This window comes from Heterodontus francisci, chromosome 10 (assembly GCF_036365525.1).
Source record: "Heterodontus francisci isolate sHetFra1 chromosome 10, sHetFra1.hap1, whole genome shotgun sequence".
Lineage (NCBI taxonomy): Eukaryota > Metazoa > Chordata > Chondrichthyes > Heterodontiformes > Heterodontidae > Heterodontus > Heterodontus francisci.
Genome location: NC_090380.1, coordinates 88,707,699 through 88,721,966, shown reverse-complemented (window position 1 = coordinate 88,721,966; position 14,268 = coordinate 88,707,699). Strand labels below are relative to the sequence as shown.

Here is a 14,268-nt window from a genome sequence, read left to right as displayed (position 1 = left end):
TATTCCAATCTTTGCTTTCATCACCAAAAAAATGACGTGGCCATTTATTCATTTGATATTTGTGGGCCCTTGCCATGTTCAAATTAGCTGCTGCATTTGTCTACAGTGACTGCACTTCAGAAGGAATCTGTTGGTTGGAATTTTTTTTTGAGAGATCCTGAGGATACACTGAGGTGCTAAATAAATGCAAATTCGTTCTTTCTTTGAGTGGCTTTACAGAGAACAATGCCTCACATTGAGAGCAGCGCCATGACCAGTACCAAGTGGAGGCTGGATCTTCACCACAAGGAGAGAGGGAAAGCTGGAGAGACTTTAAGTACCCTCAGGCCAGGCTATTCATCCATATCTCCCCAGCAGCCAGTCATACAAGTGAGGATTTCCAGTGTTTCCTCTTGGTCAAAGAAGGTATATGATACAGAGAGACTTTCCAATGTGAGAATGAGAAAAAATCCAACTATTGTAGTGCTATAGGGAAATAAAAATAAACCTGAGTACTTGGAAGTCAGTAGGAAACATGGAAAACTGTATCAACACAAAAAATGTGTCTGTGAAGATTTGAACTGTGGTTTTATCCCAAGGTTCAACTGGATTCAGAGATATCCCTCTGCACGGGGAGCCATCAGGCAGAACTTACAACTTCAGCAGTGTGTAACTAAGGTGCAAAACAATCAGTATCAGATTGGACAAATGCTCAGTATCAGATTGGTCAGTTTCCATCATGGCATTTGACTGCATAACAACAGTGACTGCACTTCAGAAGGAATCTGCCAATTGTGAAGTGCTTTCAGACATCCCAAGGATATAAGGTGCTATATAAATGTAGGATACATAACGGGCAGCCAATCTGATACCATCAGTTTTATGCATCTGCCACAGTTGACTGCAAGCACAAGGTGTATGATTTTGAGGCCTTCTACCCTGCAGAAACATGGGTTGATTGACACTCTATGTCAGTACTGGGTGTAGTGTGTGCTTTGCACACACTCAAGGCCATCACAGTTGAGCCGAATCCTGTACTCATCCTTGCACTTTTCTCATTAGGACTCACTGAAAAGTGCTCAGGAGCAGTTATACTGCCTGATGTTTCCCCTCCCAGCCCAATGGCATGGAGGCTAATTGTCCAACGCCTATGCTAGCGAAGATGAACTAACTTCATGGAATCTCTCTGGATTATGTGGCTACGTTCTACACTCTCTTTACCAACAGAGTCACCAGTGAGTTCCAGCAGTGTGCCTTCTAGAGCTGTGGGTTTAGTTAATTTCAGAGGCATTTGATTGCTGGAAACCTCACATTTTCAGCAATTCCAGAAGTCAATACGATTTGTATCTGACAACTGTTGACTAAAGAAGGTACGCTATAATTTACAAAAGATCCAGCTGACACTATAGTCTGTGATTAAAGTAGCATGTTGTCTTCCAAAATGATAGCATCAGGTTTAAGCCTACTGGTTACACAATTTCATCCATGTTATCAATAGCTACAGCATAATTGCTTAAAGCTGATAGATTTATGTTGGCACTACAGCATAGAAACTAAACACATATGTTCTTTAAAAAAACAATTTGTCATCACTTTTCTATTTTATGAGGTAGGAAGTTCCCTAAGATCTATATGTTATTTAGCGAATGATGTTAAGTTGTCAGTGATTGTAGGAGTGGAGCCTAAGAGGCTCAGAAATCCATTGTTCATTGTGGTATATTCAGGTGAAGTACAATTGCAGGCATGTTGGTGAGGTTGACATTGTACCTAACAGATTACTGTCTGAAAGGCCAGATGAGTAGGAACAAGCACTCATGAGGTCCTTAGATACCATTGCTTCAAGAGCGAAGACCTACCAGAGCTCCACGACTACAATAATTCAATATCCGCGCCCTAAATGTTAAACTGCCATTTTCTTTACATGTACTAATAGGTCTGTTGTGTACTTTCAGCAATTTTTGCTTTTACTTCACAATAATTCTTTTTTCAATTCAAACATTGAATTTCTTTGTTTTTCAATTACATACTTATGGTTAGCTATCACCAACTCTACTGTCCAAAATGGGATTAAGGCACATTCATCCCTTTAATAATGCAAAGCCATGGATCTCTTCATTTGACCATTTGGCTGCAGGAAACAGGAATCTACACTCAGTAATGTATGACAGAACATTATATCAAACGTCCTGAATGCAATATTGAGATTAACAATGTTACAGTGTATAATTCTTTCTGTTCACATTGCATAAATGAACTGATTTCTAGTATTTTCTATTAGCACATGTCAGGGAATACTTCTTCCTAAAGTACTAAAATACACCAATAACTTCGTCAGAATGAGGGGAACAACACTGAATGCTGGTAGAATATGAGTTAATGTTGGCTGTTTCAACTAAAGTCTATGACTGTATGGTAAACTATCACAGATGTGAAATTCTGTGCTGAGCAGTCTATGTGCAAGTGAATATAAGTCAACTGTTGCCTCAAGGAAACTATACTTCTTTCCTGGTGTTTTATATACAAGAAGATTCACAATCTTAATGTAAAACAAATGAACAACTTTACCTGATGAAACCAGGAAGGTTTCTCCAAATCATTTAAGTAGAAACAGTATTTATTATTTATTTTACAATCCATGCAGTGTTCTGTGAGTCTTTTAATAAGAACTGTCTCTTCCTATCAGCAGCAATCTTAAAGGGACCATGCAGTGCAACAAGCCGGCCACGCACAGCAAACAGAAATTAAAGGGACAATTACTGGCAATTCTAGAGTATAAGACAGGGTGACAACAACCATCAAGCTGGGGGATCAACCTTGGTTCAGTGAAGAGTGCAGGAGGGCATGCCAGGAGCAGCACCAGGCATACCTCAAAATGAGGTATCAACCTGGTGAACCCATGACTACTTGAGTGCCAAACAGTGTAAGCAGCATGCGATAGACAGAGCTAAGCGATCCCATAACCAACAGATCAGATCTAAGCTCTGCAGTTCTGCCACATCCAGTCGTGAATGGTGGTGGACAATTAAACAACTAACCAGAGGAGGTGGCTCCACAAATATCCCCATCCTCAATGATGGGGGAGCCCAGCACATCAGTGCAACAGATATGGCTGAAGCATTTGCAACAATCATCAGCCAGAAGTGCTAACTGGATGATCCATCTTGGCCTCCTCCTGAAGTCCCCGGCATGACAGTTACCTGTTCTCAGCCAATTCGATTCAGTCTGCACGATATCAAGAAACGACTGAAGGCACTGGATACTGCAAAGGCTATGGGCCCTGACAACATTCTGACAATAGTATTGAGGACCTGTGCTCCAGAACTAGCCAAGCTCCTAGCCAAGCTGTTCCAGTACAGCTACAACACTGGCATCTACCTGACAATGTTGAAAATTGCCCAGGTATGTCCTATACACAAAATGGAGGACAAGTCCAACCCGGCCAATTACCGCCCCATCAATCTACTCTCAATCATCAGTAAAGTGATGGAAGGTGTCATCAACGGTGCCATCAAGCGGCACTTGCTTAGCAATAACCTGCTCAGTGACACTCAGTTTGGGTTCAGCCAGGGCCACTCAGCTCCTGACCTCATTACAGCCTTGGTTCAAACATGGACAAAAGAGTTGAACTCAAGAGGTGAGGTGAAAGTGACTGCCCTTGACACCAAGGCAGCATTTGACTGAGTACGGCATCAAGGAGTCCTAGCAAAATTGGAGTCAATGGGAATCGGGGGGAAACTCTTCGCTGGTTAGAGTCATACCTAGCACAAAGGAAGATGATTGTGATTGTTGGAGGTCAATCATCTTAGCTCCAGGACATCACTACAGGGGTTCCTCAGGGTAGTGTCCTAGGCCCAACCATCTTCAGCTGCTTCATTAATGACCTTCCTTCAATCAGAAGGTCAGACGTGAGGATATTCGGTGATGATTCCACAATGTTCAGCACCATTCGTGACTACTCAGATACTGAAGCAGTCCATGTGGAAATGGAGCAAGACCTGGACAATATCCAGGCTTGGGCTGATAAGTGGCAAGTAACATTCTTGCCACATAAATGCCAGGCAATGACTATCTCCAACAAGAGAGAATCTAACCATTTCCTCTTGGCATTCAACGGCATTACCATCGCTGAATCCCCCACTATCAACATCCTAGGGGTTACCATTGAACAGAAATTGAACTGGAGTATCCATATAAATACCATGGCTGCAAGAGCTAGTCAGAGGCTACGAATCCTGTTGCGAGCACCTCATCTCCTGACTCTCCAAAGCCTGTCCACCATCTATAAGGCACAAGTCAGGAGTGTGATGGAATACTCTCCACTTGCCTGGATGGGTACAGCTCCACCAACAAGAAGCTCGACACCATCCAGGACAAAACAGCCAGCTTGATTGGCCCCCATCCACAAACATTCACTCACTCCACCACCGATGCACTGTGGCAGCAGTGTGTACCATCTACAAGATGCACTGCAGCAACATGCTCCTTAGACAGCACCTTCCAAACCCGCGACCTCTACCTCCTAGAAGGACAAGGGCAGCAGATGCATGGGAACACCACCACTTGCAAGTTCCCCTCCAAGCCACACACCATCCTGACTTGGAACTACATCGCCATCCTTCACTGTCGCTGGGTCAAAATCCTGGAACACTCTTCCTAACAGCACAGTGGGTGTACTTACCCCACATGGACTGCAGCGGTTCAAGAAGGCAGCTCACCACCTCTTTCTCAAGGGCAATTATCGATGGCCAATAAATGCTGGCCTAGCCAGCAACACCCACATCCCATGAACGGATAAAAAAAAACTTGCATTTATATAGCGCCCTTAACATAGTCAAAAAGTCACAAAGTGGTTCACAGGAGCATTACCTAACAAAAGGTCATATTAAGACATGTGATAGATGGCCTGTTGTGCTGGGTCTTTCCTTCCTTTCGACTTGACATGCATTTGGGGAGGCATTTCCCCAGTCCTAAGAAAAGAAGGGCAAATGCTCCACCTGAACCAAATGGGGGCATTTAAATTTAACATAAATAACTTGGGACTGATGTCACAACTCTATGGAATAATTACCTTTCAGTTACATAGATGCAGACTGTAGTTGACAGCCTGGCATGAAGCAATAAAATCCCACATACGAATACTTTTATAATGATAAAACATTTAGTTGTGCTATATTAGTAACACAGCCATAAAATAGGTAAATGGGTTTGACATCTGTACTTTAATTTTCAATTGATCCTAGTTTAAGCAAATTCAGTCGATACAAATTCAGTTGAGCTGGTCGCTATTTACCAATTCTAACTGGAATTCACAGCACGGATATAAATAAAAAGGCATAAATATTTGGAAACTCAACACATGTCTTTATTAGGTGAGAAATAGCAATAATGGATATTTAAATCAAATCAAGCGACAGTCAACCTACACCAATCTCTGTGCCACCTTTTATGTGAAGAAGCCACCTGTAATCCAGAAACTTCTTCCATTTCACCTCCTTTGTCAAAACGATCAACAATATAACGTTTTAAAAGTCAAATTGATTCAGCAATGTGAACACAAATGCACATTAGCTTCCTATGAGCTGCACTGAATTCATACATTCCCTTTACTTTCCTAAAAATGTACATTAGGATTTTTGTGCCAATTTTTCTTTGAAGTCAGGGCACCCTCTAGTGTATAGATTCCACCTGCAGTTTTATCTGTATATCTGTCTTGTTTTATTGACACAATTGTGCAACAAAAAATGTACATATTAATCTCTAGTTGTTTGCTGAACAAAAGCAAAATTACTATAATATAGTACTTTCATGTGTTTTATTTATTCTTTAGATCAGACCTGAACAGCTGTGAAATTGTTAAACCACATCCTCTGCCTTCCTTCTTATCCACTGCCTGGTAAGGAAAATAAAAGCGAATAAAAGTGGAAACATTCTCCAATGTATAAAAGACGATAGGAATAGTCTGCAGAATGGAACTTTGAACAAGATGACTTTGAGTTGTTCTTTTTAAGATTGTAGAGCTTGTTAGGATGTAAAGATATTAATATTTCAAATCTTACTCTAACCCGGCTATTTCTGATTTTAATGGAGGCAGGACGGGGGTGAGCAATCGACGCACTCCCAGGGGGATGGTTGGTCATTTCAATAATATAACAAGGCTGTGTGCCTCAAATTTAATCTCTATTTTAAATTTCACCCTGGCTGGCCAGATTTCCTGTGCCTTGGGAAATCTAGCAACTAAAGGGAGTTGAAGACTGCTGGAGTCAGCAGTTAAGTGACTCTCAAGTGCCTTTCCACTTATCTGCTGGATCCAGCTTAACTGCTTTCCTCTCACCCCTGCCCTCCCCCACCACTGAACACCCCACCGAGCCACAATCTCCCACTGACCCAATCCTTCTGATCTCTCTCCACTCCCAATGCCTCTGATCTCTCCTCCGGCCACCTCAATCTGTCTCCAGTGTCCCACGCCCAACCCCCCCCTCCCACCCACCCCCAACCACTACCCAACTGCTCAATGTATCTCTGGCCTCCCAACCTCTCTGATTGATTCACAGCTCCCAACCTGTGATGTCTCTCTCTGTCCTCTCTACTCACTGGCTGCAGCCTGGTGCTGCAGGCCTTCCTGCCCGACAGCAAGCCATCCTCTCAATCTGGCTGGCTGCGGCTGGGAAACAGAGACAAAAAATGTTAACCAGGCCCGCTGTTAAATTTCACAGGGCCTGCGGGAAATCTTGTTCGACCAACATACCACCCTCTCCATCTCCGAGTTAAAATCAGAGCCAAGTTTCAGCTGAGACCCCGAGATTTGTTCATAATGCCTTCAAAGAGACATTAAATTATATGACATTTTTTGTCCCATACAGCTGTGGAGAGGATTAATAAAGTGAATGTGGTAAGGGATATATTAAACAGTGGTTACTTGCTGTGTGGTGGCACTGTGCCTCCAAACTCACCGTCAGCAGTCAATTCCACTGCTTCACATTTGAAAAGAGAAAAGTACATCCCTTCACTTTCAATGAGCTGCTTTAGCATGGCTGGTCCCACCCTCCCAAACATGACCACTGCATTCAGACCATCTCAATCCAAACCACCTCCACCACCACACCAGCACTTTGCAAATGAGCTTGTGTGCTATTTCTGTTAATAATGCTCTATGAAAGCTTAACTTTGAACTGGGTAACTGGGAGAAGCTCCCTGCATTCTCTAAATAGTGCCATGATATGTTTTATATTGCCTGAAATGGCAGATGGGGCCTCGGTTTAATATGTCATTCAAAAGAGAGCAACTGCAATAGTGCAGCACTCCCTCAGTACTGCATACGAACACACATACGAACATACGAACCAGGAGCAGGAGTAGGCCATTCAGACCCTGGATCCTGCTCCACTATTCCATAAGATCATGGTTGATCTGTTTGTGGACTCAACTCCACTTTCCTGCCTACCCCCGATCTCTGGCGCCGGAGTGTCAGCTTAGATTATGTGCTATTTAAGGTTAAAGTATTACAGGAGAAAGCAGAACATGCAAGGCCTTTGCGTCACCCAATCCCTTTTGAATCTACCTTTAAATAGCCTCATTAGGGAATTTATAGGAAAAACCTTTTCACAGGTGTTACACGATAGATTTTGACAGTTAGCCAGTTGTGGTTTAGAGGGTTACATGAGAAACTTACCCAGAAAATTCCTGCAAGGCAACAAGAAAAATTGTTATCAGATGTTATCTCCAAAACAAGATTATTTTAAAGTGGTTTTGTTCACTATTATGTAAAATTGACTATCCCTAATGTAGATTTTTCAATTAGCCCCTTTTGTTCTCTGATTCATTGACAGTTTGAGAAACAAGCAAAAGTTTCACAGTCATACCATCAGTTCTGGCAATGCTTCATCTATTCCAGACAGGGGCCAGCATTATTTCAGTTTTTAACTCTGGGAAACTGTTATTGAAAAGATACATTCATTTAACTTCTGTCTAAACTGCAAAACATTACCAGCTTACAGGCTGTCTGGAGACTCTTGATTTATGTTGAGCAGTCTTTTCGATGAGACATCTTGGCTTCTCTGGAGTTCGGGCCTAAGAGGCCTGCTGTGCAGGCAAATCCCAGCAGATGGTGGTTTAAGAACTGGTCAAGAGCATAAAAAACTATGATCTGGTACAGTGGGCTGAATTTAGTGACCCCGTCGTGGTCCCGGAGGCGGACCCAGAAGCGGGCACCGTCATTGTCTGTGACACATGTGGCTAGCCGATCGCGATCAGGCGGCGGGTGGCCACTTACCATAATGGAGGCACGGGGCCTGTCCAATTACACAACAGGGACGGGCTCCAAGGCAATGATTGTGGCGTCAGATGACTCTAACGCAGGTGATGATGTCATATTTAAAGCGCTGCCAGCCCTGCTTGTATTGCTGCCTTTCAGTGAGGCAGTGAAACAGAAGTTCTGCTGGACTCAGCTGAAGATGTGTTGGAACTCCTGGACCCCTCCCCCTGCCATGCAAGGACTTACCACTGTTGGGACGGAGCATGAGTGACCTGGCTTCATGTCAGAGGCAATACACTGGGTGGCCCCACAGTTCAGCGATGCCTCCCTGGAGATTCTCCTCCAGGCTGCAAGGGAAAGGGGGGAAGTCCTGTTTCCAAATGATGGCAAGAAAAGAACCTCCTGCCTGAACAAGCAAGCCTGGATGGAAATCGCAGAGGAGGTCAGCAGTTGTGGGGTCACCCCTCAGAACTGGGTCCAGTGCCAAAAGAGAGCCAATGACCTCCTTCATTCTGCCAAGGTGAGTCTTCCATACTTCTCTCTTCCTTGGGGCTATGCGGGAGGGAATGCTACATAGGGAGGGAGTGACTACAAAGGCACTGGCAAGGGAGTGAAGCATCACCACATCCTGGCAGATGCCTGGCTGCATCTTGGTGACAGGCCACCTTCTTTCACAGCTCACCCCCATAACCTCCCCTGAGAGCGGACATGGGGAGCCGCCACTTAGGAGACTGCATCAGGGGATGAGGGGCTGCCACCAGCAGAACTGTTCTGTTGCTCTTCCTGCAACGTCTTACTATGTCCCTTTTTCTGCTTGCAGGACAAATAACACCAGAGAGACCTCAAGACTGACAGAGGCATCCCAGGTCCATGGCCTCTATCGTCAGCTGAGGAACAGGCACTGGAGCTAGTGGGGGCCCAGGCCAGCCTTTCAATAGCGGTTTGTGAGACAGGAGACTGCGTGCAAGAGAGTGATGATTGTGTTCATGTGCTCTCCACCACACTCCTGGGGATCCACGTCATGCATGGTTGGCATGACAAGACCTGAACAACCTAACCCAAATGTTTGTGTTTCCTTGTACAGGTCATCACCTGCAGGAGCCTCATGCTGACACTGTGATGGGGACAGCCATCGACCTCTGAAAAGGAGGGGCAGTCAGAAGATACACCATCACATCATTCACCTGCACCTTCCACCGACACATATACTTTCACCACAGTGGGTATGCATTCGGGCTTAGAGTCATGGTCACAAGCTGGTGAGAGCACCACACAAGTGCCCAAGCAGCCGACGGAGGCTGACAGCCGAGGCCACTGACAGTCGGAGGACTGTGTGTGGAAAGGCCCATGCTGAGCCCCAGGCTGATGATGAGCCTCTGGTGTCAACAGCACTGGGCATCTGGAGTTGCAGAGAGAGGTAATGTAACATCTGGCAGAGCAGCCAGAGGCAATGCACGGCCATGAGTGGACAATGGAGGAATCCATCCATGACATGAGTGCTGTCCCGTCTCAGGCATGTGAGAACATGGCTTCCTCCATCGAGAGGTTAGATCCACATGGAGAGCTAGATCCCAGAGATGCCCACTGACCTGCACACCATCACCTTTGACATGTGCTCAACTCAGCAGTAGCAAGGCAACAAAAGGACAAAGCGCCTGGAGTTTTCTCCAGGTCCTTGTCCTGAGGATCATAGAATGTTTATGGCACAGAAAGAGGCCAGTTGGTCCTTCTCTGGTCAGCAGGGTGGTTCAAGTGAGCCTTGAGAGGGAGGAGGAGAGGCTGCCCTCCAAACTGGTGGCTCCCCTCAGGGTACTCTCATTATGGACAGTGGATCCTCAGTCCCTCCACCAGTAAGCCCAGCTCCAGTAGCTGTGATGACTGAGGAGAGTCCTGCTTTAGTACAGGAAACCCTCAGGCAGCCGGGCCCTCCAGTCCTCAGGCAGGCAGAGGATAGCCGCCGAAGTCATCATAGGCCAAGGGGCAGCGGGCTCAGCAGCCTGCCTCCAGCACAGCTGCTGGTGTAGGGGTTACACCTTGAAAACACATAACGAAGACCACTTAGATGTACTTGGGGATTCACGAAAATAAAAGCAAAATACTGCAGATGCTGGAAATCTGAAATAAAAACAGAAAGTGCTGGAAATACTTAGCGGGTCAGGCAGCATCTGTGGAGAGAGAAGCAGAGTTAACGTTTCAGTTCTGTGGGTCAGCACTTCCTGATTTTTTTTTTACTTGGGGATTCACAGTTGTACTACATCTGCCCTTTACATTGCTCTCTGCACTTTTTTCATATATGGAGTTCAAATTCATAAGAACAAAAGAACTAGGAGCAGGAGTAGGCAATTCAGCCCCTCGAGCCTGCTCCGCCATTCAATACGATCATGGCTGATCTTATCTCGGCCTCAACTCCACTTTCCTGCCCATTCTCCATAACCCTTCAACCCATTACCAATTAAAAATCAGTCTATCTCCTCCTTATATTTACTCAATGTCCCGACTCTGGGGTAGTGAATTCCACAGACTCACGACCCTTTGAGAGAAGTAATTTCTCCTCATCTCTGTTTTAAATCTGCTACCCCTTATCCTAAAACTATGACCTCTGGTTCTAGATTGCCCCACAAGAGGAAACATCCTCTCTACGTCTACTTTGTCAATCCCCTTAATCATCTTATATACCTCAATTAGATCTCCTCTCATTCTTCTAAACTCCAGAGAGTAAAGGCCTAAACTGCTCAATCTCTCTTCATAAGACAAACCCCTCATCCCTGGAATCAATCTAGTGAACCTCTTCTGAACTGCCTCCAATGCAACTACATCCCTCCTCAAGTAAGGGGACCAAAACTGTACGCAATACTCCAGATGCGGTCTCACTAATGCCTTGTACAGTTGCAGCAACACTTCCCTACTTTTATACTCTATTCCTTTAGCAATAAATGCCAAAATTCCATTTGCCTTCCTTTTCTGTGATTCATGCACAAGGACACCCAGATCCCTTTGCACCGAAGCACTCTGAAGCTTCTCTCCATTTAGATAATATTTGGCCTTTCTATTCTTCTGACCAAAATGGATAACTTCACACTTATCCATGTTAAACTCCATTGGCCAAATTTTGGCCCATTCTCCTAACCTATCCATATCCATTTGTAAATTTCTTATTTCTTGATTGCAACTTACTATCCCACCTATTTTAGTGTCATCTGCAAATTTGGCTATAGTACCTTCTATCCCTGCATCCAAGTCATTAATATAGATTGTAAATAGTTGGGGCCCGAGGACCGAACCCTGTGGCACCCCACTAGTTACATCTTGCCAACCAGAAAAGGACCCATTTATCTCGACTCTCTGTTTTCTGTTGGTTAGCCAATCCTCTATCCAAGCTAATAAATTGCCCCTAACCCCATGTGATCTTACCTTGTGTATTAACCTTTTGTGCGGCACCTTATCAAATGCCTTCTGGAAGTCCAGATATACTACATCTACAGGATTCCCATTCTCCACTTTACTTGTTACATCTTCAAAGAACTCTAGCAAATTAGTCAAACACGATTTACCTTTCATTGTTGTGAAATGCTCATTCTTTCCTTCCTGATTTGGGAGATGCTGCCATCAGCCTTGCTCCCTCAATGGGTTGCCAGCGTAGGCACAGCCTGCTGTTGTTAAGTGTCTCGGTATGCCAGAGCATGTGGTGAAGCTGGGTGCTAGGCACGGAATCGAGATAGAAAGGAGGCAACAGGTGGAATACAGTGAGGTGAGTCTTTATTAAGTCCACTTTGAAACGCCATCTGAGTATGTATGAGATTGTCTCTTGCTTCCCTTGTGTGTTTCTCAATGACTGGTCTCTGCTGCAAGGGAGTATTTATGCAGTGGTGCCTGCTCATTATCCACCTCCACATCCTCCTCGTCGGATGAGGACTGGCGATCAAACATGTAGTTTTCATGCAAGTGTTCCCCGCTCCGCAGTGCTAGATTGTGTAGAGCACTGCAGACCACCATGATAGGCAAGACCCTCGCTGGGGCATATTGCAGGGCTCTACCGGATAGATCACCAGAATCTCAACTTCAGCAGCCCAATGGCCTGCTCGATGGTTGCTTGGGTGGAGCCGTGGCAAGAGTTGTATCTCTCCTCTGCTGCAGTGCGAAGGTTCCTCACAGGCGTCAGTAGCCATGTCTTCAGTGGGTAGCCCTTGTCCCTGTGAATCTATCCCTGAAAGTGAGCGGGGGTGGGTGGGGGGGAGCGGCTGGAAAAACTGTGGCACCTGGGACTGTTGAAGTATGTAGGCATCGTGGATGCTTACCTAGAAATGCTCTTGGACGTCGCAGACCAAATGTATGTTGATGGAATGGAAGCTCTTTCTATTGATGAAGGCGGCTGGTTGTTCCGTTGGAGCCTTGATGGCCACATGTGTGCAGTCAATGACACCTTACAACTGGGGAATCCAGCGATGGTTCTGGAGCCGATGGCACCCTCGGCCTGACTGTCAGGGTCGGTCCAGTAGCGCACGTGGTCACTGGCCCTCTTGCACAGGGCATTGGTCACCTCCTTGATGCAGCAGTGGGCTGGGAGACCCCACACATGTCCCCAGTAGATCTCTGGAAAGAACCAGAGGTGTAAAAGTTGTGTGCCATGGTGATCTTCAGGACCATTGGCATTGGGTGTCTGGCTCCCCCACTTGCCTTCAGGGATGGATTCTCGGGTGACAGGACTGGGTGACCGTAGTATCAGCTTTTTTAGATTAGATTAGAGATACAGCACTGAACCAGGCCCTTCGGCCCACCGAGTCTGTGCCGACCATCAACCACCCATCTTTATACTAATCCTACACTAATCCCATATTCCTACCAAACATCCCCACCTGTCCCTATATTTCCCTACCACCTACCTATACTAGTGACAATTTATAATGGCCACTTTACCTACCAACCTGCAAGTCTTTTGGCTTGTGGGAGGAAACCGGAGCACCCGGAGAAAACCCACGCAGACACAGGGAGAACTTGCAAACTCCACACAGGCAGTACCCAGAATCGAACCCGGGTCCCTGCAGCTGTGAGGCTGCGGTGCTAACCACTGCGCCACTGTGCAGCTGGGTTCTCTCCAAGGCTGGGCACTGAGGGGCATTAGCATGTATTCTGAGGAGGGTAGCAAAGGGAAAGGTACCAAGGCAAGTTCGTCTCTGCAAGGACAGCTCTCTGAAGGGCTACTGATCAGCTGGCATGGGTCTCATACACCTTGCGATCACTTCAAAGCAAATGTATTACAATGAGCTGTTCAGCAATTTAAATTGCAGTCCTGCCACGTTGGGGGTGGCGATGCCACCTTGGAGTTTTCCCGCCGCTGACAAAATATACTGTAGAACCAAACCTTATCCTAAAGCAGACAAAACATCTCGCACATCAATGACTGTACAATAATTAGGTTTGTCTCTGCATTGGGTAAATTGCTTAAAGAGACTGCTCAGATTGCCTGCTTACTGTGTGATTAGTTTGTGTATTACAATCTCTACGTACTCCAGTATGAGCTTTTCTCATAGTTATTCATTTTCTGTGCTTTTTAATTAAAATTTCTACTGAAACGTAATAAAAATCTAATGGTAGGGAAGAGGAGTGATGTAATGATATCAAGGCTAATTGTCCACTTACCTCTTAGAAACCTGGTAATGTCGTGCAAGATGGTTTTTTCTCCCAGTTTATTTCATTCTGCTCCTGATTCAGACTGATGTTTGTTCCATGGGCGTTGCTAAGCCCTGCTCAAGGTGCCAATCTTCATGTATGAGCCCAGACTGTCAAACTTGAGCTGGTTATTTCTGTTGCTGCTGCTGCTGCTGCTGCTATTTAACTGTGGGTTATCACATCTGAGTCCAAGGCTGAAGGCCATCCCCATCTGACACCCACAAGTACAGTCTTTCCAGTGCAGGATCATATGAACATAGGAAAGGATAAGGATTGAAAGCACCCTTCTCCATTTCAAACTATAGATACTCTTACATACGTACGATCATACAAATTAGGAGCAGAAGTAGGCTATTCGGCTCCTCGAGCCT

At 45.4% G+C, this 14,268-nt stretch overlaps 1 protein-coding gene across 2 annotated transcripts in view; it reads left to right on the top strand.

The window, feature by feature from the left end:
• Nucleotides 1–14,268, top strand: part of LOC137374614 (collagen alpha-1(VIII) chain-like) — a 242,456-nt gene that overhangs the window by 153,450 nt on the left and 74,738 nt on the right. For both annotated transcript variants that reach the window (XM_068040999.1, XM_068040998.1), the window contains exon 3: nt 5,807–5,872. The gene's annotated coding sequence lies outside the window, so the exon portion shown is untranslated. The remainder of the gene's footprint in view (nt 1–5,806; nt 5,873–14,268) is intronic.